This window comes from Artemia franciscana, chromosome 12, assembly GCF_032884065.1.
Source record: "Artemia franciscana chromosome 12, ASM3288406v1, whole genome shotgun sequence".
Classification (NCBI taxonomy): domain Eukaryota; kingdom Metazoa; phylum Arthropoda; class Branchiopoda; order Anostraca; family Artemiidae; genus Artemia; species Artemia franciscana.
Genome location: NC_088874.1, coordinates 313,887 through 340,687, shown reverse-complemented (window position 1 = coordinate 340,687; position 26,801 = coordinate 313,887). Strand labels below are relative to the sequence as shown.

Sequence of the window (26,801 nt, the reverse complement as noted above, 5' to 3'; positions counted from 1 at the left end):
AAAAAGCGCGAAAAATGATGATAAGAGGTGGCTGACATTTCTTATGATTAATCGTCATTAATACGTTCTGCGCAAGAAATATCCTGTATTTGGCAATTATTTTGAAAATTGGAAGCGTTGGAAAACGGATTTAACCTTAGCTTGGTAATACGGGACCCACAGATCGAATCACGCTGCAGGAATGCACTGCAGGGCCGACGCAGGGACCTTAGTCGTCAATAAGCGTCGTTAATTCTTAAATAATTGTAAGGTAGCCTATATTCTTGACTTATTATAAAACTTTCAATTCCACCATTACATACAATAGACCTAAATGCTTGTAATTAGCTTACTAGGACCATATTTAAAGTTTGCACTTTTTTTATTTTATACAGGAATAATCCTGAATGAGGTGCTTTTTCTGCCTTGGAAAGTATAGCCTATTAGTTATGAGAATGACACTATCAGGAATGTATTCAGAGTCTAAATTAGGCCTAGGCTTTGGGAAAGTGATTTCAACCTCCCCTCTCTTCTCATTCCTTATTTCTAAGGCATAAATAATTGCATGGAGGTCTAGCTTATATTTTCTTGAATTCTGACAAACTAAGCCATGATTTTTAAATTTTTATTGAGTCAGCTTTTCTTTGATTCTAGCCTAGGCGTAGAAAAAACAATTCTAATGATTTAAATGGGATTTTAAGCCAAAATAAGATTTATTTTTGAATTTGAGGCAAGGTTTTCCAACTTCTTTAAAACCTTGTAGCCTATGCAAATACATTTCCTAAATTTTGAAAAGAAAATGTTGATAATGGCTCAGAATTCTACTCAAATAAAAGGAATTGAATTTTCAGAACCAAAGGCAGAGAAAAAGCAAATGGTACCTGAAAATTAAGGTAAAATGTTGTTTTGTCAATTCAGTAGGTATAGACCTGTCATGGAGTCAAATTTTAGGGCTCTCTAGAGGGAGAAGAAGTGGAGGTGGGTACTTTAAAATACCTTCCCAGGATATACTTTAGCCTGTAGACCCATCCCTGAAAGTTTCATTTTCCTAACTTAACTTCTTTCTGAGATATCAAGAAGTAACTCAACTAGAATTTTATCTGTCTGGTAAAAAACATCCTTCAAATTTTAGATATGCTCTAATTCTACAGGAGCAAAAAAAAATGCTTTTTAAAATTGCCACTATGAGGTAAGATATTAGCTAAAATGCCTGTATAAAGCAAACTAGCCTACCTAGGGAGCCAAAACACTTGAATTTGCTTAACTGCTTCTTCAACAGTTGCAAAAGATCTGACAATGAGTAAAGTATGGAATTTAAGTCAGAAACGCCTTTTATGCTTTTTCTATTCACACCAGAATAAAACACAAATTCCATGTTGACTTGCACAAAAACTTCAAGATAAGCTGTAGTAATTGGTCCTTTAGCCTGATATAGCTGCTATTTGCTGCTATGAGTGCATAGTTTATAATGGGAGCTTAAAATTGTCTTGGCATGCTGCATGGTTGAGTATGCAACCCTCTGGGCTATACTATCTTTCTTTATATACATATTATTGTTTAAGAATGATCAAGCTTCACATTAATCTCCTTTCATGACCTATAGTTGAAATTTAAAATTTGCTAGGGAAGTATTTATTCCACTAAAAGCTCACCACCTATTTTTGAACTTCATTTATACAGCCCTGTTTTTTTTTACCCCCCTTTAGCCTGTATCCAGTTTCTGATAGCCATTTAAATTTCATTTTGTCTGTTGCTCATTTCTTGTCAATATTACTGAGTGGTCACAGATAAGCACTAGAGTCCTCATTGATAAATAATATGTGCATGTATATATATAGCTTGTTGCTACTTATTTTTCTCTGGGAATACAATGTTTGATGTGGCATAAACCAAAGAAAGGACCTGTAGGCCTAGAGAAAAATATGTAAAAAAAAAATGATATTTTATAATTGCACAATAATTATAGCTTACATAATTTTACATGCAGTCCTGCTCTACTTGACCCCCAACCCTCCGAATGTAGAAATATATAGCTGAAGTTATATGTTACCTATTGATTCTGCCAATCTATCCCTCAACCTTTAACTCCCTGTCAATTGAAGCAACTGTGACAAAGCAAGAATGGGGGAAAAGGTGACAGGTGACAGAATACATTGGAACTACATAATTTTGGCTATATATTTGCAGATTAGGCAGGTTGGAGTTAAATTATAGTATAGAGATGCATGCTTCTCCCTTTGGTATGTAGGCTAAGTAGAAGATCACTTGTACCTGATGCTGTCCCTGTTGTTTTAGTTGTTTTAGACCAGGGCACTATTTATTGAAGGATTTGTCGTAGAAAATTCAAAAAGGCCTCATTCGATTAGAAATTGACAGGGCTATTACCCTTTTTAATAGTTGAAAGAGATCGGAAGGCAAATAACCCCCCTCTTACGCCCACCGCTTCCCCAAATACTTTTGATCAAAACTTTTAGATAGCCATTCTGTTCCACGTAGTTAAATTCCGGAAATTATGTCTTTGAAGGTGACAACTCCCCCCCCCCACAGCCCTCAGGGCAAGGGTTGTAAGTTATGCCCTAGGGGCATATAAGGTTTTTATAGAAAGTGTTGTTGTAGGAACTTCAAAAAGGACTCGACTGGGAAACGAGAGGGCTAGTGCCCTTTTTAAGAGTCAATGTGATCGAAGGGCAGCTACCCCCCCCCCTTCCCACACACACACGTTGGATTGTACCGAAGTGCGTCTAATAGAAATTTTGGCATAGCAATTTTAATCAAAATAGTCCAAATATCATATAACGAGGCTTTTGGGGTTTAAACAAACCCTTAGAGCCTGGGGGAAAGGGTTGTAAGTTATGGGCATTTAAAGGGGCATTTAAAGTTCTCATGGAAGGGGTGGTTGTATAAACTTTAGAGGAGGCTCATTAAGTTGAAAACTAGAAGTTCTGGTTCCCTTCTAAGAGTCAAAAGTGATGGAAAGCAGCTAGTCCCCTCCCCCGACTGCCCCTCTTCACCAAAGGAATCTAATTAAAATTGTGAGATAGTGATTTTGCTCAAAATAGTCCAAAGAACACATAACAATGCCTCTATGGTTGACACAATCCCCATTGCATCGGGGATAGGGTTGTAAGCCATACCCTGGGGGTATATAAAGTTTTTATGGAATGGTTGGTTGTATAAACTTCAAACGGGCCTCATTTGATTTGAAACTGGAAGTTATAATGCCTAAAGTGATTTTTGGAGTCAAAAGTGATTTTAGAGCAACCAGCACCCCCCCACGCTCATCATTTCTCCAAAGACATCCAGTCAAAATTTGAAGACAGCAATTTTATTTATTGTGGTTGAAGGGTCCAGAAATTACATCTTTGAAGAAGACACCCCCGCCCCCACAGCTCTCAGGGCAAGGGTTGTAAGTTATGCCCCGGGAAAATATCAAGGATCTATAGAAAGGGTGGTCGTCTATACTTCGGAGGGGACTCATTGGATTGGTAATCATAAATTTTAGTGTCTTTTTTATGGCACTTGGTATTAACCAAGTGACATGTAGCATTTGCAAATTCTGTCGGTCCTGGTTTTGCTACTTTAGGCATTTCCAGGTAAGATAGGACAATGAAATTTGACAGGCGTATCTGGGACCGGACCAGATTAAATTAGAAATAGTCGTTTTCCTGATTTGACCATCTGGGGGGGGGGTAGTGGGGGGGGGGGCGTTAATTCGGAAAAAATAGAAATATTGAAGTATTTTTAACTTACGAACGGATGATCAGATCTTAATGAAATTTGATGTTTGGAAGGATATCGTGTCTCAGAGCTGTTATTTTAAATCCCGACCGGATCTGGTGATATTGGGGGGGGGAGTTGGGAGGAGAAACCTAAAATCTTGGAAAACGCTTAGAGTGGAGGGATCGGGATGAACTTGGTGGGAAAAATAAGCACAAGTCCTAGATACATGATTGACATAACCGGAACGGATCCGGATAAGCTAGGACGATGAAATTTGGCAGGCGTATCAGGGACCAGACCAGATCAAATTGTAAACAGTTGTTTCCCTGATTCGACCATCTGGGGGGAGAGAGTGGGGAAAATTTGGGTTAATTCTGAAAAATTAGAAAAAATTAGGTATTTTTAACTTACAAAGGAGTGATCGGATCTTCATGAAGCTTCATATTTAGAAGAACCTCATAACTCAGATCTCTTATTTTAAATTTTAACCGGATCTAACGTAATTGGGGGGGGGGCAGTTGGGGGGAACCGGAAATCTTAGAAAATGCTTAAAGCGGTGAGGTCAGGATGAAACTGGATGGGAAGAATAAAAACCTGCTTAAGATACGTGACTGACATAACCGGACCGGATCTGCTCTCTTTGGGGTAGTGGGGGGGGGGTTAATTGGGAAAAACTAAAAAAAATGAGGTATTTTTAACTTACGAACGGGTGATCGGATCTCAATGAAATTTGATATTTAGAAGGATATCGTGTCTCAGAGCTCTCATTTTAAATCCCGACCCGATCTGGTGGGGAGGGAGTTGGGAGGGGAAACCTAAAACTTGGAAAACACTTAGAGTGGAGGGATCGGGATAAAACTTGGTGGTAAAAATAAGCAGAAGTCCTATATACATGATTGACTTAACCGGAACGGATCTGCTCTCTTTGGGGTAGTTGGGGGGGGGTTACTTCTGAAAAATTAGAAAAAATGAGGTATTTGTAACTTACGAACGGATGATCGGATCTTAATGAAATTTGATATTTAGAAGGATATCGTGTCTCAGAGCTCTTATTTTAAATCCTGACCGGATCTGGTGACATTGGGGGGGGGGGAGTTGGGAGGGGAACCTAAAACTTGGAAAACACTTAGAGTGGAGGGATCGGGATAAAACTTGGTGGTAAAAATAAGCAGAAGTCCTATATACATGATTGACATAACCGGAACGGATCCGCTGCCTTTGGGGTAGTTGGGGGGGTTTATTCTGAAAAATTAGAAAAATGAGGTGTTTTTAACTTACGAACGGGTGATCGGATCTCAATGAAATTTGATATTTAGAAGGATATCGTGTCTCAAAGCTCTTATTTTAAGTCGCGACCGGATCTGGTGACATTGGGGGGGCGTTTGGGGTGGGGGAACCTAAAATGATGGAAAACGCTTAGATTGGAGGGATTGGGATGAAACTTGGTGGGAAAAATAAGCAGAAGTCTTAGATACGTTATTTACATAATTGGAACGGATCCGCTCTATTGGGGGGGGGGATTAATTCTGAAAAATTTGAAAAAATGACAACTTACGAAGGAGTGATCTGATCTTAATGAAATTTCATATTCAGAAGGACCTCGTAACTCAGATCTCTTATTTTAAATCTCAACCAGATCCAGCCTAATTGGGGGGGGGGCAGCTGAGGGGTACCGGAAATCTTTGAAAATACTTAAAGCGGTGAGATTAGGATGAAACTGGATGGGAAAAATAAAAACCTGTCTAAGATACGTGACTGACAACCAGATCTGCTCTCTTTGGTGAAGTTGGGGGGGGATTTTGAAAATTGAGGTATTTGTAACTTAGGAAAGGGTGACCAGATCTTAATGAAATTTGATATTTAGAAGAATCTTGTATTTTAAAGCTCTAATTTTAAATTCCGACCAGATCCTGTGACATTGGGGGGATTGGAGGGGGAAATCGGAATTCTTGGAAAACGTGAAAATTGGGGTATTTTTATCTTACGAATAGGTGATCGGATCTTAATGAAATTTGACATTCAGAAGGAATTCATGTCTCAGAGCTCTTATTTCAAATTCCGACCAGATCTTTTGATACTGAAGGGAGTTGGAGGGGAAATCTTGGAAAACACTTGGACACTGTGGATTTCTTGGAAAACGTGAAAATTGGGGTATTTTTGTCTTGCGAATAGGTGATCGGCTTTTAATGAAACTTGATATATATAAAAGGATCTTATGTCTCAGATGCTCCATTTTTGACTCGAATTGGATCCGGGGACATAGAGGATTGGAGGAGGGAAACAGAAATCTTGGAAAACGCTTAGAGTGGAGATATCGGGATGAAACTTGATGGGAAGAATAAGTACAAGTTCTAGATACATGATTGACATAATTGGAACGGATCTGTTCTCTTTGGAGGAGCTGGGGGCTGGGAAAAATTAGAAAAATCGAGGTATTTTTAACTTAAGAACGGGTGACCGGATCTTATCAAAATTTGATATTCAGAAGGAATGCATGTCTCCGAGCTCTTATTTGAAATCCCGACCAGATCTGTTGACATTGGGGGGAGTTGGAGGGGGAAATCTTGGAAAACGCTTGGAGTGGAGGAATCGGGATGAAGCTTGGTGGATAGAATAAGCAAATGTCCTTGATACGTGATTGACGTAACCGTACTGGATTCGCTCTCTTTGGGGGATTTGGTGGGAGGGGTTCAGTGATTTGGCGAGTTTGGTGCTTCTGGACGTGCTAGGACGATGAAAATTGGTAGGCTGGTCAGGGAGCTGCACAAATTGACTTGATAAAGTCGTTTTCCCAAATTCGACCATCTGGGGGACTAAAGGGAGAGGAAAAATTAGAAAAAATGAGGTATTTATAACTTACGAGTGGTAGATCGGATCTTAATGAATTTTGATATTTAGAAACGCATCGTGACTCAGAGCTCTTATTTTAAATCCTGACCGGCATTAAGCGTCTTATTTTCCTTTTAAATCAATCTATTGATTCATAGAATTTTGTTAGAGCTCACACCAGATGATCTCTTGGCTCTTAGCTCTTCGTGCCTTGTCACAAGTGCCATATGAACTCTTTGCTCTTGTTAAGAGTAAGTGACCAGAGGACAGCTACCCACCCCAGCCCCCCTTACATGTCGTGTTTTCCCGAAATACATCCAATAGAAATTTACAGTCATTGAGACAGTCATTTTATTTAAAATAGTCCAAAGATCATATAACAAGGATTTTGGGGTTGAAAAAACCACCAGAGCCTGTGGGTGAGGTTAAGCCGCGGGGTATTTAAGGTTTCTATGGAAGGAATGGCTGTTTAACTTTAGAAGAGGCTCATTCAGTTGAAAATCGGAAGTTCTAGCTCCCTTTTAAGCGTCAAAGCGATAGAGGGTTTTTAGACCTCCCCTCCCCGGTAAGCCCTCTTCACCAAACGCATCTGATTGAAATTATGAGTTAGCAATTTTGTTCAAGAACTTATAATAATGCCTCTAGGTTTGACACAACCCACCAGCGCTTTGAAGATAGGGTTGTAAGTTATGCCATGAGGGTATATAAGGTTTTTATGAAATAGGTGATCGTATAAACTTCAGATGGGGCTCAATTGATTTAAAATTGAAAGTTATAGTGCCCCTTTTAAGAGTAAAAGTAATGTGAGAGTAACCAGCCCCCCTCCACGCTCATCTTTTCCCTTAACACCTCCAATCAAAATATTGGACATAACAATTTTGTTCATTGTAGTTGAAGGATCCAGAAAGTATGTCTGTGAGGAAGACACACCCCCCCCCCCTACAGCTCTCAGGGCAAGGGTTATAAGTTATGAGCTGGGGGCATATATGTTTCTTGTAGAAAGGGTTGTCGTATATGCTTTGGAGAGGACTCATTGGATTAGTAATCAGAAGTTCTTGTGCCGTTTTTAAGAATTAAAGTGATTTGAGACCCCCCCCCCCACAAACACCATAAATTCCCAAAAGAAGCATCCAAACAAAGTTTTGAGGCGTCATTATTTTCCAGCATTGTTGAAAAGTTCAATAATTATGCATTTGGGGATGTCAATCCCCCCTTCCCGCTTTCCCCAAGGCCTGAGGGTAAGGGCTGCAAGCTATGCAATTGGTTCATTGTTAACATATAGTATATGTTTTTGAAAAAAGGCATTCATGTTTGACTTCTACTTTCTCAAAATACGAATGATATTAAGATGAGTCTTTCAGGGAATGTTGAGGGGAGTGTTGAACTAAATGATAATATATTATGTGTATATGGGTTGTCAAAAGGGTGTGACTCAGGAAGGACTGAATATACTAATTCGGAATTCTCAGGAAATGATAAGGGAGATGATCAATTGACCTAAAAGGCAAGATTTGCACGCTACTGCTGCTACCACAAGTGCTATTACTACTATCACTACTATCACTAAAACTATTAAATCTGTAGCGATTACTTTAAGGCATATGATTTTGAAAAAAAAATCGGAGGAAACATTGAGGGGAAAGTTGAACTATATCAAAACATACTTTGTGCATACAGGTTGCTGATACGGTCGTATCAGCAATATTTTAGAGCGGCTTATCATATCAAGAGTACACTTCAGGGGCATCATGAGTGGGATGTTCAGTTGACCAAAAGACAAAATGTACCTGCTACTACTGCTATTAATACTGCTGCGACTGCCGTTACTACTAATAATTATGGTTGAGATATTATAAGAGGTGGCTAGGGATAAATAAGTATACAAATAGATTAGTAGTCAGAGGTGACTGAGGTTTGTTTTCTGTAAGAAATCGTAGGCTAATTAACATGATTAAGCTATAGGCTGCATGCCAACATGACTTAACATGATTAGACTATTAATGCTGCTACTACTGCCGTCACTACTAATAATTATAATTAGGATATTATAAGAGGTGGCTAGGGAGAAGTAAGTATACAAATAGCTTAGTAGTCAGAGGTGACTGGGGTTTGTTTTCTTTAAGAAATCGTAGGCTAATTAACATGATTAAGCTATAGGTTGGATGCTAACATGACTAACATGATTAGGCTATTAATACTGCTGCTACTTCCGTCACTATTAATAATTATAATTAGGATATTATTAGAGGTGGCTAGAGATAAGTAAGTATACAAATAGTTTAGTAGTCAGCGGTGACTGAGGTTTGTTTTATTTAAGAAATCGTAGGCTAATTAACATGATTAGGGTTTGAGAAAACATTTTAGTGATGCCTAGGGTACGGATGATGAAGGCGGCTTATTTAGGAATATTGAAGGGCAGCTCAGGTAGGGGGGTGTCTTACCAAATAAAGAGTGTATTAGATCAGATTAGATTAAGTCACATGTGAAGAAGTGTCAGATTAGTTAGAATGACATCTAGAGAGGTGTTTTCCCTAGTTGTGGTATTTTAAGTATTTGCCTAACTTTTAGAGAGGAGCAAATTGAATTCATTTTAAGTTCATTAGCTTCGCCAACCAGAAAAAGTCCGGCATTTGGGTACTTAGAGATAACAAAATCAGTGCTGGTCTGAAATTGCTGGAGAAATTTGCGTAGATGGAGACTTGAAGTATTTGGTAGGGGGATTATGATTTTGATCGGTTAGAGAGTGTGGTCGGATGAATTTTTTATGGGTATCAGAAGCTTGGCACGATTCCTTCGTCTCATGATGAATCACAGAAGTAGATATCTGTAGGATTATGCTATAGGATTTGTGCAATTTCTTTGTAATTGTTCTGTGTTTATATTTTTTGCCATGGCCTATAGGCTTTTAGCACAAAAAAATTCTATTATGCACTATTACTGCTACTACTGTTCCTACTACTACCACTACTACTATGATAGAATATAGAGGGGGAATTTGAACTAAACTAAAAAACACAATGCGGATGTAGATTGTCAAAAGGGTGGATCTCAGGAATTGATAACTTTCGGAGAATACTTTAAGGGAAGATCAAACAGTTCGTGGTAACGAACTGTAGTAAGGAGCGACCCGGCTCAATAGTAACCAAAACTCTAAAAAATGGAATTTTGATACCAATAGCTATATCAAAAGAATTGCATTTTAATGCTGGTTTTAAATATATAAGTTTCATCAAGTTTAGTCTTACCCATCAAAAGTTACGAGCCTGAGAAAATTTGCGTTATTTTAGAAAATAGGGGGAAACACCCCCTAAAAGTCATAGAATCTTAACGAAAATCACACCATCAGATTCAGCGTATCAGAGAATACGCTGTTTTTTGCCAGAAAGCATTTTTTGCCAGAAGGCAGATCACGGATGCGTGTTTATGTTTTTTTTTTTTTTTTTTTTTTTTTTTTTTTTTTTTTTTTTTTTTTTTTTTTTTTTTCCAGGGGTGATCGTATCGACCCAGTTGTCCTAGAATGTTGCAAGAGGGCTCATTCTAACGGAAATGAAAAGCTCTAGTGCCCTTTTTAAGTGACCAAAAAAATTGGAGGGCACCTAGGCCCCCTCCCACGCTAATTATTTTCCCAAAGTCAACGGATCAAAATTCTGAGATAGCCATTTTATTCAGCGTAGTCGAAAAACCTTATAACTATGTCTTTGGGGACGACTTACTCCCCCACAGTCCCCGTGGGAGGGGCAACAAGTTACAAACTTTGACCTGTGCTTACATATAGTAATGGTTATTGGGAAGTATACAGGCGTTTTCAGGAGGATTTTTTTGGTTGGGGGGAGGGGTTGAGAAGAGGGGGATATGCTGGGGGAACTTTCCATCGAGAATTTGTCATGGGAAAAGAAAACTTCCATGAAGGGAGAGCAGGATTTACTAGCATTATTTAAAAAAAAAAAAAAAAATGTGAAAAAGCTTTTTCAGCTGGAAGTAAGGAACAGCAATAAAACTTAAAACAAACAGAAATTATTACCCATATAAGGGGCTCACCTCCTTATGATACCTAGCTCTTTACGCTAAAGTATTTTTAGTAATTTCAACTATTTATTCTACGGCTTTTGTGATTCAGGGGTCATTCTTAATGAATTGGGATAAAATTTAAGCTTTAGTGTAAAGAGCGAGGTACTGACGATGGGGCGAATCCCCTCATATATGTAATAAAAACATGAGAATACAAAAGTTCATTACGTAAGCTAATTTATAAGCTACGTAAATCTTTTACCAATAAAAAGATTCGTAAAAAATTAAAAGTTCTAGTTGCCTTTTTAATTAACCAAAAAATCGGAGGGCAACTAGGCTTCGCCCCCGCTCTTTTTTTCTCAAAATCATTCGATCAAAATTATGAGAAAGCCATTTAGCCCCCCCCCCAAAAAAAAAAAAAAAATCAAATTTCGTTTTGATTATTCCTCTGCGGAGAGCCAAAATCAAAACATGCATTGATTCAAAAACGTTCAGAAATTAAATACAAAAAAACAAGTTTTTTCAACTGAAAGTAAGGAGTGACATCAAAACTTAAAACGCACAGAAATTACTTCGTATATGAAAGAGGCTGCTTCCTCATCAACGCCCCGCTCTTTACGCTAAAGTTTGACTCTTTCTCTCAATTCTTCTTTCTAAAACAGTAAAAAACTTTAGCGTAAAGAGCGGGGCGTTGATGAGGAAGCAGCCTCTTTCATATACGAAGTAATTTCTGTGCGTTTTAAGTTTTGATGTCACTCCTTACTTTCAGTTGAAAAAACTTGTTTTTTTGTATTTAATCAATTGACAAAAAGGTAATATATGTATGTCTCTACTAACACTTATACCACTGCTACTTTTACTTATGCTACTACTGCTACTAAACTACACCAACTTCTGCTTCAATTGCGACAACTTGTAAGGCTTAGAGTAATCAATAATATTTTTGGAACAGGTTAAAGTGTTAAGGTGAAACTTCCGGAGCATCATGAAAGCGATGTTCAACTGACCAAAAGGAAACATGCACATGCTACTAGCGCTATTATTGCTGCTATTACTGCTGCTAATACAAAATTAACGCTGCAACTACTTCTACTGCCACCGAAACTACTGTGGTGATAATACTATTAAGGCTAAGTCTATGAAGGTAAAATTTGATAGAATACTGATGGCAAATTCGAACTAACAAAAGATACTATATACATTTAGATTGTCAAAATAGTGTATCTTAAGAATTGATTTGTGTATTAAGTTGGAACTCTCAGCGAAAACGTAAAGGGGAAGGTCAATTGACCAAAAGGCAATATGTGCATACTACTACTAATACTACTGCCACTGCAACATTTATTAGTTCTACTACTACTATTACTGTTGCTCCAACTACTACTTCTATCGCAACTACTTGTAAAGTTAAGAGCATTAAGATGAAAATTTCAAGAAATATATGAATATACATGTTTTCGAAAGAGCAAATCGACAATATCACAGCAACGGCTAATTTTATTAAGTTGAGCAATTATACTACTGCTGTGACCACTATTACAACTATGCCTAAGGGTATAAAGGTGCAATTTTCAGAGAATATGTCTGAAAACTTCTGTTGTACGGATGACAACCTGCCATCTGTATGCAGGTTGTCAAAAGGGCGTATCAGCAATATCTTAGGAACAGCTTCATGTGAGAAATCAAAACTTCCAACGCTTGTTGTGGGAGATATTGAACTAACCAAAAGACGATATTTACATCATGATACTACTGCGTTTATTCCTACAACTACTTCTACTGCTACTATTATTATTACTTGCTACTACTACTGCTGCTACTAAAGCTAAGACTACTACTATTAATTCTATTCCTATTGCTACTACTATGACTACTGGCGCTACTACTTCTACTCTTGAGCCTAAGGGTATTAAGGGGAAATTTTTTGGCAATATTGTAACTGTATTGAAATAAATCGAAACATATTATGTCCACATAGGTTGTCAAAAGGACGTATCAGCACTGCTTCAGGACCCGTTGATGGTATTGAGTTGAAAATTTCATCGTGTGCTGAAGGGGATGTTGAAAAAAGGTGCTATGTGCATAATGCTGCTAATGTTACTACTGCTACTACACAAGCTAAGGGTTCTAAGGTGAATCTTTCAAGGAATATTTAGGCGGATGCTGAATTAAATCAAAACGAACTATGATCATGTATATGTCAATAGAGTGACAAAGCAATATCACAATAACGGCTTACATTATAAAGTTATTCCTTTCAGGATAGGTTGTGACAGATTTTGAACTAGCCAGAAGACACTACGTGTATACTTTTGATACTAATTCTATTGTTTCTGTAACTAATGATGCTTAGTGCATTAAGTTGAAATGTTCAGGGGGAATTTCAACTAAACAAAAATAACTATACGCATGCAAGTGTTGAAAGGGTTTGTGAGTAGTATGATAGGCAGCACTGCTATATAATCGCTAGTAATATCATTGATATTTTAAAGAAGCTAATTTGACTGGAAATTCAAAGTTCTAGTACCCTTTTTAAGAGTCAAAAGTAATCGGAGGGCAATCAGCCCTCCTCTTTAGCTCATAATTTTACAAAACCTTCCAATCAAAATTTAAGATAGCCATTTTGTTCAGTATAGCTGGAGGGTATTCTAAATGTATTTTTATGGCTATTGCATAGGTCGATCCCCCAAAGCTATGTAATTTGTTCATTGCGTTTAAAAACTAAATGTTACCTTAAGATTAACTAAATAAAAGCACTGTGTGTATGCTGATTGGCAATATGACATCTCAGCAGTATCCCAAGAACAACTGAGATTATTATGTTTGAAATTCCGGGGCTACTTCTATTATTAATTTTGCTCTTAAAATTTAACTAAATTAAAAAAGTGTAAGTGTATCCAAGCTGTCAAACTTATTTTTTGAAAAGTTTTTTTAATTAGTTCAAGAGAAGATTGAACAGAAATATAGTATACGGACTTCATAACCTCAGTTGGGAGATTAAATCACTGCAGATTGGAAAAAGAAAGTCAAAAGATGTTTTTTCAAGTCGACCAGGGAAAGACATTTTTTTTCATTTTTTTTTCTCAAATAGTCAACATGTGGATAATATCTGGTTGTGAACCTGTGGATTGATGAACTCAAGCTGGCCAGTCGTAGTTTAGCTTTCAATCCATAAGATATTAAAATTTCAAACAAACTTTGAAACCTCAGTTGGCATATCAAATCTCTTCTGGTGGGAGCAAGAATGTAAAAGAATGGTGGTTTTATACATTCCGTATGTTTTGGAATTTCTTAAGACATAACATGAAGAAATTGCACCGAGATAGCAAGCCAACGCCAACAAATTATACTTAAGATAGAATTAGAAAAATACTAAAATCTTTCAAACTATATTATCATTAGTCTCCCTATAACCAACATTCGAATAGAGAAGAGATCACCTACCCCTCTTTGGCTATAGTAATATTAATGGTGTGGAACATATGTGTTTGAAATGAATAACAAAACGAATGAATACATACGCCTAGACATGACTATGCAGTCTACATAGTCAAAATTCTAGCAAGAGAATTGTCAGTGTGAAGATGTTGTAACAGAAATTATTTGTTTAAGGAGTGACGAGGATTTGAAACCTGAATTATACTAATAATTAGCAAACTGAGTACTGCTTTCTAATCTGTTTTAGCTGCTGGTTTGTTTTTATAAATGGATTTTGGAATAATTTATTAAAAACAGTTCTTACTTGTTGTCTAAAAAATAAACATAGATCAAATAAATCAAATAAACAAGGATCAAAGCCGCCAGATTTGTTTCCGACCTTGGTTCTAAACTTTAATGGAGGTGTCCTCATGGCCGTAATGTTTTAGCATATCAATATACAAGATGGTCTTGTTGCACTAATAATCAGTACAACCAAATTTTTCTTCAAGAATCCATTGTTCTTGATAAGCTCTTCTTGGTCCTGCCAAGTGAAAATTTAAAATCTATTTCATCTCCACGCCGAATAATCCCTCAAAGCGTCTGCTGGACCCCTTAAGCTGTTATTATATACTCTTAGCTGTAACTGAGATATTGTAAATACGCCCTTTTGACAACCTGGATACGTATAGTGTTTTTGTTGAGTTCAACGTACCCTTAACATTCCCTGAAAGTTTTAACTTGATACATTTAGCTATTCCTGGGTACGTTTAGCCCTTGACATCCTGGTTGCGCACGGTGTCTTTAGATTTCGTTGAACATTCTTTGAAAGTTTCAGCTTGATTCCCTTATCAGTGTCTGGACTATTTCAGGTACGCCCTTTTGAAACCGGGATGTACGTAGTGTGTTTTGTTTAGTTCAACACCCCTAAACATTCCCTAAAAGTTTCAACTAGACAACCCGCACAGAACAAGTGCTTTTCGATTTATTTAATTATTCCCCCCCTCAACATGCCCTGAAAGTTTCAAGCTAATATCCTCAGCCATTCCTGAAATATTTTGCATAAGTCCTTTTCACAACCTGGATATAAATAGCGTCTTTGGTTTTATTCAGCTTCAAACTCAGCCTTCCTTGAAAGTTTCAACTTGATTTCCATATCAGTGTCTGGACTATTTCAGGTACGCCGTTTTAAAACCGGGATGTACATAGTGTGTTTTGATTTAGTTCAACATCCCCTAAACATTCCCTAAAAGTTTCAACTAGACAACCTGCACAGAACAAGTGGCTGTCGATTTATTTAATTATTCCCCCCTCAACATGCCCTGAAATTTTCAAGTTAATATCTGTAGCCATTCCTGAAATATTTTGCATAGGTCCTTTTCACAACCTGGATATAAATAGCGTCTTTGGTTTTATTCAGCATCAAACTAAGCATTCCCTGAAAGTTTCAAATTGATGCCTTACCATTTCTGAAGAAGTGTTTTGATTTAGTTCAATATCCTCTTCAACATTAATTGAAAGTATCAACTTGGTACGAAGTGGCAAGCGGAAAAACAACAACAAATAAATGCGGTTCTAAAAAAAAGCAGTTCTAAGCGTCTGAGCTGTTGCATGAACAATGTAAACCTAAGATACCTATGCTGGAAAACACAGGTGAAGACTGCCGTATCCCTAGTGAAATGGTATGGATGTTTTTTTATTAGATTCGTTTGGTTTGTTCTTCTTTTAACATTTCATAACTTTGGTCTGTTATTAAACTTGTGTATTCTTTAGGTCAGCGTATTCTGCTTCTAAGCATGCGTTAGAAGGCTTCTTCGATACCCTTCGTGCAGAAGTTGCTGACTATAATGTTAAAGTCACTGTTGTTAGTCCTGGATACATCAGGACAAATTTATCAGTCAATGCCCTCACTGGGGATGGAAGAGTATATGGTTGTAAGTTCGCCTCTTATTTTAGCCATTTGAAATTTGCTATTAGTAAATCCTTATCATTGAAAATCAATTTCCCGTGGACTTTAGAGAATATTACTTTTTTACCCTCAAAAAAATCACTTAAAATGGACCACGTACATCTTGAATATCGGAAATGGTAACTTGTCATTGAACTCCTGATAAATAAGTTCTGCAAAACTGATTTTTTTTTTCATCAAACTAGGTACGTACACTTGGAGCTTGGGTCTCAACCCGTCAGAATTTTATGATTTCTAAAGGTGCCTTATATTTCGCACGTCTTTACCCTATCTTCAAAGTTTTGTTAGCTTTGCCCACCACATTCCTTTGATATTTTGGGCCCCTCCTTAAATCTAAAATCCCCTGTGCATTCCAGTGTCAAGCACCTAATTTCAAAATTAGGAATAATGCGAATAGGGGAATACAAAAATAGATATATATGGTAGAATAAAACAATAGAACAATATATATATATATATATATATATATATATATATATATAAACGACAAATAGAGGAATAAAAGTCATAAAGTAGAATCGAATCCAGATAATATGGAAACTAAGTTCAAAGCCAGGATCTTCCTCTTTTACCGCTGAATGCTCTACGGTTTTTATTTCATTTTTTTCTGAAAAATTGAAGGTAAAATTGTTAAGTGTATTAAAACGTACCAATGTCTTGAATGGCCCTCCTGTTTTTGGAAATTGTGTTTGAATGCTAGTCCAAAGAATCCGAGGAATTAATAAAGGGGAAACTTGCATTTGTTATATTAGAAAAAAAACTATGGATGCCATCTAGAGTGACCCAGCAATATCAGAAAGTTATTGTTCAACATTTAGATAGAAATCTTGGGCCGGAGGTATAAAAAAAAGGTAAAGAATGCGGCATTGGACTTTACAGTCCCTACCGGTGGTGCTGATCTCCGTTTCTTGGCCCATCAGTCAGGAAGTGCGATGGGGGGGCTGGGGGGCCAACCATCCTGTGCTTTCGAACACCCTTCCTGTTTACCTTCCCCAGATTTCTCCAGGTACCCATTTAGAGCTAGGTCAACTCTGGCTGAGCTTACAGAGTCACGCCACTGACCCCCGTCCCAAGCTAAATAATTGGATACACTAGGATTCGAACGCTCACCCTCTCGGACAAAGGATCCTAAATCCTGCGCACCAATCCACTCGGCCGGAGGTATAGCAACCTCTTCTAACAAAAAACGGCAATACATAAATGTGTTTTGATTTTGTTTAATTTTCTGTGTTTTGCTTACTCGCCTTGTCCTAAGTATTACATAATCGGTGAAATACAGTGCAAATAAGTATAAACCAATGAAAACTATGACTGATTCTTGCTGAGGTTTTTTTTACATTTATGGAAAGTAGCTGAGTTAGGTGAATGAAATTCTCAGGAACAAATCCTGAGTTTGGACTATACCATGGTATAGTTCACCTCTCCACCTCTTCCTGATTTCTGGGGCCTTAGAAGATTGCATATAAATTGCAACTTTGAATGTCATAATTTAGAAAAACAACTATTATATTAACAGTATGACTGACGAATTCGGATGTTTTGAACTGAAGTTGTTAGGAGATCCAGAAACCCATATCCCCGGGGGGAGAAAATATGAAATTAGATTATATAGAGTTTCCTTACTTTGTCAGGAAGGATGGAGTGCATAGGCAGGGAGTAGGGCTTTCGTTGGATAAGGAAGCTGATAGGTGTTGCTTGGGTATTAATAATACAATGCTAGTTGCCTGTATTACGACCAAAAAGTGCAGGGTGTCAGCCATAGTAGTATATGGCCCTGCAGAGCCGACTGATGGAGATGACAGTGGCTCAGATGGAATTTAATTGCAGGTGCATGACGAATACACAGGATCCTAGGTAGAAATGTTATACCTTTATTAATGAATTTTAATGCCCAGGTTGGTAGAAAGAGGAATAGGTGGTTTCCTAGCCTAGGTAAATTTGGTATAGGAAAAGAAAATAGGGACGATTATAGACTGCCGCAATTTTGCAGGTAGGCTATAACAATCTAGTTACAACCAATACAGAATTTGGTCGTGGAATGGCCAACAAGTTAACATGGTGTCTGCATGATAGTAAGACGGCCAACCTTATTGACTATGTTATTGTAAACAGAAGACTGGCAGAATCGATATAAGATACCAGAGTATATAGGAGTGCTGTTAGTGGTGTTAAAAGTAAAGATCACTGTTCGAGCCTAAAGTTGGTGTTTTTTCTGTGTTTTTACCTTTGACGTTCTTACCAATGTGACCTGGTGCTGGCCATTTATCTTAGGGGGAAGGTGTTGGGGCCCTCGGCCCTAATTATCTGGTAAATGTCCTTTTTGTAAGCTTAATATTATATCATTCCGTCTTTAAATTCATTACCTCAACCCTGGCTCTATCTATTCATTAATTATCTTTTGTCCTGTTAATATTTTTCCTTGTTTAAAAAACTACGAGGTGTCCTTTAAGAATCCGCAACAAGCCTCTGAAAAATGCAGGCTGCTGATGAATCATCCAGGAAACAAAATTAGCTTGAAAAGCCGAGGGTAAATTTTGCATCTCAATTCAGAGGGCCATTCATACGACTTAATTGCTACTGGTCAGAGCTTTGGGCCTCCGCGCAAGAGATGATCTATTAAGGGTTCTTTATCATGAAGTCTTGTTTTAATTGAGTTCTAAAATAGCTTCTGACTTGTGAAATAGTAAGATTTATTACCTTTTTACCTATGCTTATTTTTTTCATTTTGCCTAGGTAGAGTTCAGAGAGGGAGTAAGGTGATTTTGTATAGGAAAGGAGTCCTATTTTATTTTAGAAATCTTTCATGTGGGAAGGTATAGTTTTGGGAACGTGCGACCGAAGGGTCTGGGTCAGTTTGTAGAATAAGAGCAGCCGGATCATTCTCTGTCCGAATCCAGCCTCAAGCAGTTGGGATTTGTAGTGGTGTGATAATTAGAGAGATCTGAGCGGCTTTAGAAATAATCACTAATGGTGCAATTTATCTAGAATGTTTTACCTAAATAGCACGGGGAATTTTCAGTATCCCTCCTCCACCGATCTAGTAATAACAAGCATGGGCCTGTGACATCGTGGGGCAAATACTGTGACACTTACTCCTCACTGATAGTACACTTATAGCAGACCGTGTGATACGAATGATCACTATCTAGTAGTGTCTAGGGCTAATCTGAAGCTGAAATTTAGGAAGGGTAACTACCTTCCGGAAGGCTGTACCGTTAGTAGACTCCAGGATGAGAGTTTGAGCGAAACTTTATAGGAACATTTGAATATTAAACTAAAGAGTCTAAAATTGGACAATGTACAAGATGGACGGGATAATTTTAGCAAAGTCGTTTATAAAGTAGCAGATTGTATCTTAGGGAGAAAGGTTAGAAACACAACTGGGGATATTAGTGAAAATAGTTTAAGTTTAGTAGGGAAGAAGGGGGGCTTGTAAGAGAAGCATTGGAGTAACAGATCGTATGAGAATAAGAGGAATGTAAGGAAAGTAGAGAAAGTATTAGATATGAATAAAAGAGGCGGAAATGGAGGCCATGGGAGGCCATGAGTAAAATTGCTGAAGATCTAGATGATGCAGGCAGATGGCATAAAAGGGGAATTACCTAGCGATTTTAGGAAAACTTTAACTAAACCCCTCTATAAGAAAGGTGGAGTGAGTGTCGTAATTACAGAGGCATTAGCCTGATTCCTGTCGGAATAAAATTGATTCGTATGGTGATATTGAGGGAGGAGAATGTGTCGCCCAAATTTCTACTCCTAGATTAGAGCCAGTGAATAAGATATTGAAACCTCAAAATTAAGGTTGCACATTGTTTGTGTTAAAACTTATATGGGTTTTAACCCATCTGTCATGTATGCAATCTTCCAAGTCCAACAAGGAAGGAATGGGTGGATAGTAGCTTTGTGATAATGTCCCAGGATTTACTTCGGCCCTGAATTCATACCTGAAAGCTCCACTCACTTAACTCAACTAATTTTCAAGACAGCAAGAAGCCTGATCTGGAATTTCACCGAAACTGGTAGCCCAAAATTAAGGTAAAAAAAAATTGTTTAAAGTTAGACTAGTATATATCTGTCATTTATGCTATCTTCTCAGCCCTATAAATAAGGAAAGGGCAGATATAGTAAATTGGCAATATCTTTTAAGGGTATATTACAACCTTAAATTTCCAATTTCCATGACAATCAGAAATCCTTAGTCTAGAATTTTACCGAAACTGAAAACTCAAAAGTAACATATTTTATAAAAGTGGAGTGGCTTTGCCATAGGCCTTTGCTGTAGGACCTGAAGGTGTCTTCCCCTCTTAGTAAAGCGGTATGTGATTTTTAAATTATTTAAATAGGCACTTATTAAATTGATTATATATTCAAGGATTCAAATCAAAAAGGCCTAAAATAAAAAAATATATATATATTTAATGAACATAACTGAGGGTATGACAAAACTTTAATGACCCATAATAAGGGGACAGAGAGTCTTATAACAATAAGTCCAAGGCCTTTCTGTCGGTTCATGCATAGGAAAAAGAAGTGTGCTAATTCTTCAAGAATTATAAGTATTATGAGATTTTATTTCTGCCGTAAAGAAGGAGGATTTGAATAGATTTGGATAAACGAGGAGCGTGTGAAGCTATATTGGCCTCAGGTGGCCTAGTACTGCAGTGAGTTGTTAATAGTAGTGGTACTAGTAGTCTAGGAATTTCAAATATTTAGTACTAAAAACTATTTTTTGCTGAATTAAGTCCCCAGAATAAAAACAAAACATGAAGAGAAACTTTCAAAATATGGGTTGAACTAGCCGCAATATGTAGGTCAAAAGTAAGCGAAAGTCTGTGTTTGCAAAGCACCCTTGTTATAGTGAGAAAAACACTATATCCTCTTTTTCATCGTCCATATTAGTCCCAGAGGCTTAACTTAGTTATGCTAACATTTTATTTGTTTTGGTTTTCTTTTTTGCATTCAATGATTTTGTTATTTTTGGTTGAAAATAAATCCATCTGTGTATCATTCAACCTTGTTTCTTCATAACAAAAAGAAATATAGTGCAACTATTAATCGAATATAGGGTTTGTTTAAAAACACGCATCTTATGCTCTTGACTTGATTCATAGTTATTAGTTGAAACCCAGTGATTGGATAGTAAACGTTTAGTAATATGTCTATTGACATCAAGCAATCTCTTGACATCAAAATATCATCAAATGCCTTGATCATGCTCAAGATTAAAGCTTATTGTACTTGCAAAAACTTATAGAACTAAGAGAGGTTTAATTTCAGGAACAGATCACCAAAAAGTTTCGCCAACAACATTACGAATTGTCAGAAAAATGTACTAACAATTCTTTGCAACAATTTTCTGTTAACTCGTAGAAATGCAATTGTTGATAAGACATTTTAAAACAGAGTTCTTCTGAAAAATCTGATTTGAGAAAATGAGTCTCAAAAGCTTAATTTATTTGCGCTAATTTCATTTCATTTCTCTTTGCTTAATTCCTTTCGTTTCAGTGACAGATCCAACAACAGCCAACGGAATGAGCCCTAATTACGCTGCTAGTGAAATACTGGAATCTGTTGCTGCTGAGGACGAAGAAGTTGTTATTGCTGGATTTGGTGCTAAAACTGCCATCTTATTAAGAGCATTATGGCCAAGCATGTATTTTAAAATAATGAATAGCAGGGCAAGGAGAGGACGGCCTAACCTGCTGAATAAGGCTAAAGAACAGTAACTTTTATTGTGTTACAATGAAAATTGTATTTTATTATTTGAGAAGTACAAGAAAAGATGATAAATATGTATACGTTTCCCGTGTTTTCCAATCATCGGTGCTTATTCTCCTGTTCTTTTGACGAATTTACGCTGCCTCTTCAAGTAATGGCTGTGTACTTTCCTGAGTATGGATGTGCAGCCGATAAAAATTTTGCTAAATTCTTTCTTTGAGAAGTACATGAAAAGAGAAGAAATATTCACGTTTACAGTAATTTACTTAAATTTTGGCTTATTCAGTTCTTTTGTCATTCTGAGAATTAACGCAACCTTGGAAATTATTTCTTGCCCGGGTCTTGCCTGGATTAAGATAAACTAGCCAAAGTGTGACATCATTAACGTGATAAGAGAATTATCGAATTGATTCTCCTTCGAAATGGAAAGCAGGATATCGTGTGAGAGGAAGAACAAAAGAGAAGAAATAATGGTTATTGAAGGTTCAGTTTTTAATAGAATTAGTATAGAATTTTTATATATTGAGTCCTGAAGTTAAATAATTAATTTTAAATTCAGTATTTTTAGGCATAATTTTTGCTTAAAACTTGAAAAATTATTATACAATTTTGTTAACAAGTAGGCTTCTGCTAAAAGCTGAGGATAAAAAGCAAGAAGCAAATTAACCAGGTGACTTTGTGTGATAGGACAGAAAGTAAGATATCATAGATCCAAGGTCATATCCAGGGAGGGGGGCTAGTGGTTTTGACCCTCTCCTCAATCGAAATGTTTGTCCAACTCGTAAAAACGCAACAATAATGCATATAAACAGATTTTTTATATGTTTTTTTTTTATTTTTATTTTGTAAACCTCCCACCCCGAACAAAATCCTGGATACGGCCCTGGTTGGAGCCCTCCAGCAACTGCTTCAAGAATGGACTTGATTCCCTTCAGTACCAAGCCCTCTTGGTCTTCTGCTTATAAAGTATTCTTTGCCAATATTTTTTTGATTGTGATTGGCTCACAACATAAAAACGAATAGTGAATGCATCATTGTTTCCATTCAGCTCATGCCTTTTTCAAAATGTCTGAAGTAATAATGAACGACAATAAAGCAAAACGAAATCTGTGAAATGTGGCTTCCCAAAGTGCTTATTTTTTCTGTTTGGCGGTTTTTATCATTGAATGGTGTCTTTTAGGAGCGGGTTGGCCACGTTGTAGGTGACCTCAATTTTGACACATCTACACCAACGGTAATCAGTTTGAGTTAGTGATAGTCACATCAAACTATCTTTAACATACGAAAAGGCTGCTTTTACATTTCACATCTTGGAATCCTTTGTTCAAAGGATGAAGGTTCAATTTCTGGTGTGGCTTGTTATTTGGTTTGGAACGAGGGTCAATGGAGTGATTCTGTAAGCTCAGCCAGAATTGACTCAGCTCTATATGGGTACATGGAGAAATCTGGGGAAGGTAATAAGGAAGAGTCGGCGAAAGCACAGGATGGCTAGCCCCCAATCCCCCATCGCACTTCCTGGCTGAAGGGCCCTGAAACGGAGATCAGCAACGCCGGTTTTAGACTATAAATTCTAGCGCCTTATCCTTTACCTTTTTCAGGTCGAAGATGTGTAGTGTAAATTCTAAGAGTTATTTGGACTCGTAATATGAAGGAACTGTGACCATGAGCAGTCTCTTGGCCAAATTTATTTTTCAAAGTCTATGAGGACAAACTTGTCATTTTTTTCGCTTTTTTTGAAGGAAAATCAAAAAAAAAATATTACTTTCAATGAATAAATTCCAAAAAAGGTATTTTCAGTTAATTTTTTTAATTCTAGTAAATTCTAAGGATTCTTTGGACTTGTGATTTGAAATAGCTGTGACATGAGCAGTCTCGAGTTTTTCAGTTTTCTCATATTTTGAAGAAACAAAATCGTTTCTTCAATTTACTCCGAAAAAAAGTTTTTTATTTTTTTTATAGTAAATGTAATGGTATCTTTAGAGAAGAAATTGAATAAATGCCAATTAGTGATCGGGGATCCTTACCAGCAGCCCGCCATTTTCTTTTTCAAAATTAGCAGAAGAGTACGTTTTATTTGCTAAAACTGTGCCCAGGAGTTTACGGCTCTTTGAGACCAGAAGTCACTTATTTTTCATAGAATCGCATTCAGAATCATTATATTTTCAAAAATGGATTACTGGTTACCAGAAAAACAAATCATCAGGTCGGTTTATTTACCAGACCTTCGAAAATCCTGATTTCCCTAAACTTTATTCTCAAAAGAAAGATGAAAAAAAAGTTAATAAAGGGATATAGACTCCCTACTGGATTTGTACTCTATGCATTTGGATTTTGGACTGCTTTTAAACCATTAGAGAAGGGGGCAGGGCAAGTTTTTCAAATGTCAAATACGAACAACAAACTTGTGAACAAAGCGCGAATAAAAGCAAATCGTAGATGTGATTGCGAAAAGCACAAGTTCTGAGGGGGAAGGGCCCCTCTCCTTTGCTCACGTGGCTGTCTTATTGTAGTAAATTTTTGTTTCGTCATTATCTGATTAACTACTGTTGTATATCTTCATGGATTTTATTTTTATTGGTTATATAATCTATATTCGCAAAACCTTTATCATGTAATTTGTGTTGTACTTATCCTGTATTTGCGCTGTGTTCAGTTTTAAGGAAAAATAATTACGGGCTCTTATACAATTTTCCAACCGCGTTGAATAGCTTTACCAACTGAAATCTTTTAAGTTTGTTTATCTAAAAATTACCAAAAGATGTTGCTATTCTAACGAATATGTGTAGAAATTTGTTGAGTCAGGTTAGTTACATATCACTTGGTTGTCAATATTATGGTTTGATGGCATTAATTAATAAAAAGAGACCGTTTAGGTTTTATATTACCCTTATTTATCATCAAAAAAATTAAAAATTAATTTTCTAAATTGATTCTTAACCAACTAATTAGCTAACTTGGTGGGTTTCTAAAGCTAGTTGTTCTGCTAAAAAGTTTCTACAAGTCAGATGTACAAGTAATAACCACATTATTTAGAATCAAACTTGTTCTCCAAAAAACATCAGTGTAAAGGTTTAATGTGGGGAGCAGCTGAGAATTTTTCAGCAAAAAAAAAGAAGAAATTTTCTCGTGCAACCAAGTTAGGCAGGTCTGATGTGGACTGACTGCTTGAAAATTAAAGTCACTTGATATTTGAAAAATGATGAATTTACTGTACTAAGAGTGGCAATAAAATTACAAAAAAAAAGAGAAGACAGAATTTCACAGCTATAATTTTGGAGTTTAAACTTAACCTAAAAACATAATCATGTGGAATTTCTTATATATTACGGAAAGGTTGTTGACCTTGTCTTGATGAGAATTTAATAGGCCCCCTGTAATTTGCTGTCAGTAAAAATGGTCGTTGAGTTTAAGTTGGGAAATTATGATGAAAGAAAATGGAAATTAGCGTGAATGAATACGCTCAGATGTGCTAAGTGAAAAGGCTAAATAAAAACGACTAAATACTCGAAGTGTCCAATGTCTTTCTAGAAATTTTCAAAAAATCATCTGTCTCCTCTGCTAATAATCAGGCCTCGCAAACCGAAAGACCAAACTGAGCATGTAAGATTCACAGTGAGATTTTGCTAATACGGATATTTAGCTAGCGCTATTTTAAGCCAATCAGAATTTTTAAACCAATTAGAAAATCCTGTGGAAAATGTGATTTAGTGGTAGCGATGCGCGGAATTGTACAATCTCATTGTGAGTGGGTATTAACGTATACATCCCCGTATTTCAAATGTTTTAGTGCCATGTTCAAACATTTATCCTATATAGTGGATTAAAATAATTCTAGCATTGGGGAAAGACTTTTCAGGCTCTTTTTGGACTCTATTTGCTTGTTTAACGGCTGTGAAAATAGTTATCATCGTGCCCGCCCCCCTCAGAAAGACGCTGCTTGGCTTTGCTCCTTGTCACGAATGCTATGCCTTGATTTGTTAATGTTACACGCGTACATTGTAAGATATAAAATTCACATTGGCAAAATGTCAAAACTATATTCCAACCAATCACCACAATACCGGGTCTTTGTTCTGAATGTTGTAAAAAGTCAGTAATGTTAGAGATTCATGCTGTAAAAAAAATGTTGCACATTGACTAAAATTCATTATAGATAAATAACTGTTTTAAAACTATAATTTAATGTTTCTAATCTCTTTTCTTGTATTTCTGTTTTAAGAAGTGGGGCCGTGGAGTGGTTAGGCCTTCTGGGGGTTTTGTCGGCTTTGGAGTAAGGAATGTTCGTGTTGTCTTTTGTTACTCCTACTTTTTATAATGCTTATTATCGAAACGAATACGATAGAAATGCACGTCAAACATCTATAAATGTGTTGTGCGTCCGGATATAATGACAAATGGTTTAAAAATGTGTTCTGTTACCCCTGCTCCCCAGCTTTTATCAGTGTTTTAATATTTTATTGCAATTTACTCGGAGATGTTATTTAATTCAGTGCTTTCTTATTAATGGTCACTGTGTTTAATTAAGGATTTCTGTGGAAATAGTTGATTAAATTGTTTAAAAATGAAACATAAATTGTAGTTGCTTTCAGGTAGGCTCTCTTATTTCCTCTACGACCTATAGAAGCAGTGTTAGAAATAATTACAGTTTTCTGGAGTATAACCCATGGGCCTTCAGTGTCTAAGGCTTAGTCTTTGAACCATCTAGCACACCAAGACATTTTTATAGCGTTTGATTGTAGGGTCTACTCTTCGAGACAATCGAATAAATAAACTGAAAATAATAATAAAAATCGTAATTTTTACCGTAAATTTTTACCGTTAAAATTTTTAATTGTAGTTTGTAATTGTGTGTTTGATTATAGAGTTTACCGTTTAACAATCGAATAAATAAACTGAAAATAATAATAAGAATCATAATTTTTACCGTCTGCATTTTTTATAGCGTTTGATGTAGGGTTTACTGTTAGAGACAATCGAATAAATAAACTGAAAATAATAATAAGAATCGTAATTTTTACCGTTGGCATTTTTCATAGCGTTTGATTGTTAGAGTTTACCGTTTAACAATCGAATAAATAAACTGAAAATAATAATAAGAATCATAATTTTCACCTTCAGCATTTTTAATAGCGTTTGATTGTAGGGTTAGACAATCGAATTA

General features: G+C 36.6%; 1 long non-coding RNA gene across 1 annotated transcript; it reads left to right on the top strand.

Annotated features, from left to right (window-relative positions):
- The first annotated feature begins 68 nt into the window (after positions 1-68).
- Positions 69-26,213, top strand: LOC136033543 (uncharacterized). The gene is made up of 3 exons (XR_010618938.1): positions 69-250; positions 15,727-15,887; positions 21,428-26,213. It is a non-coding gene; the product is annotated as an uncharacterized LOC136033543 (long non-coding RNA).
- The last annotated feature ends 588 nt before the right edge of the window (positions 26,214-26,801 follow it).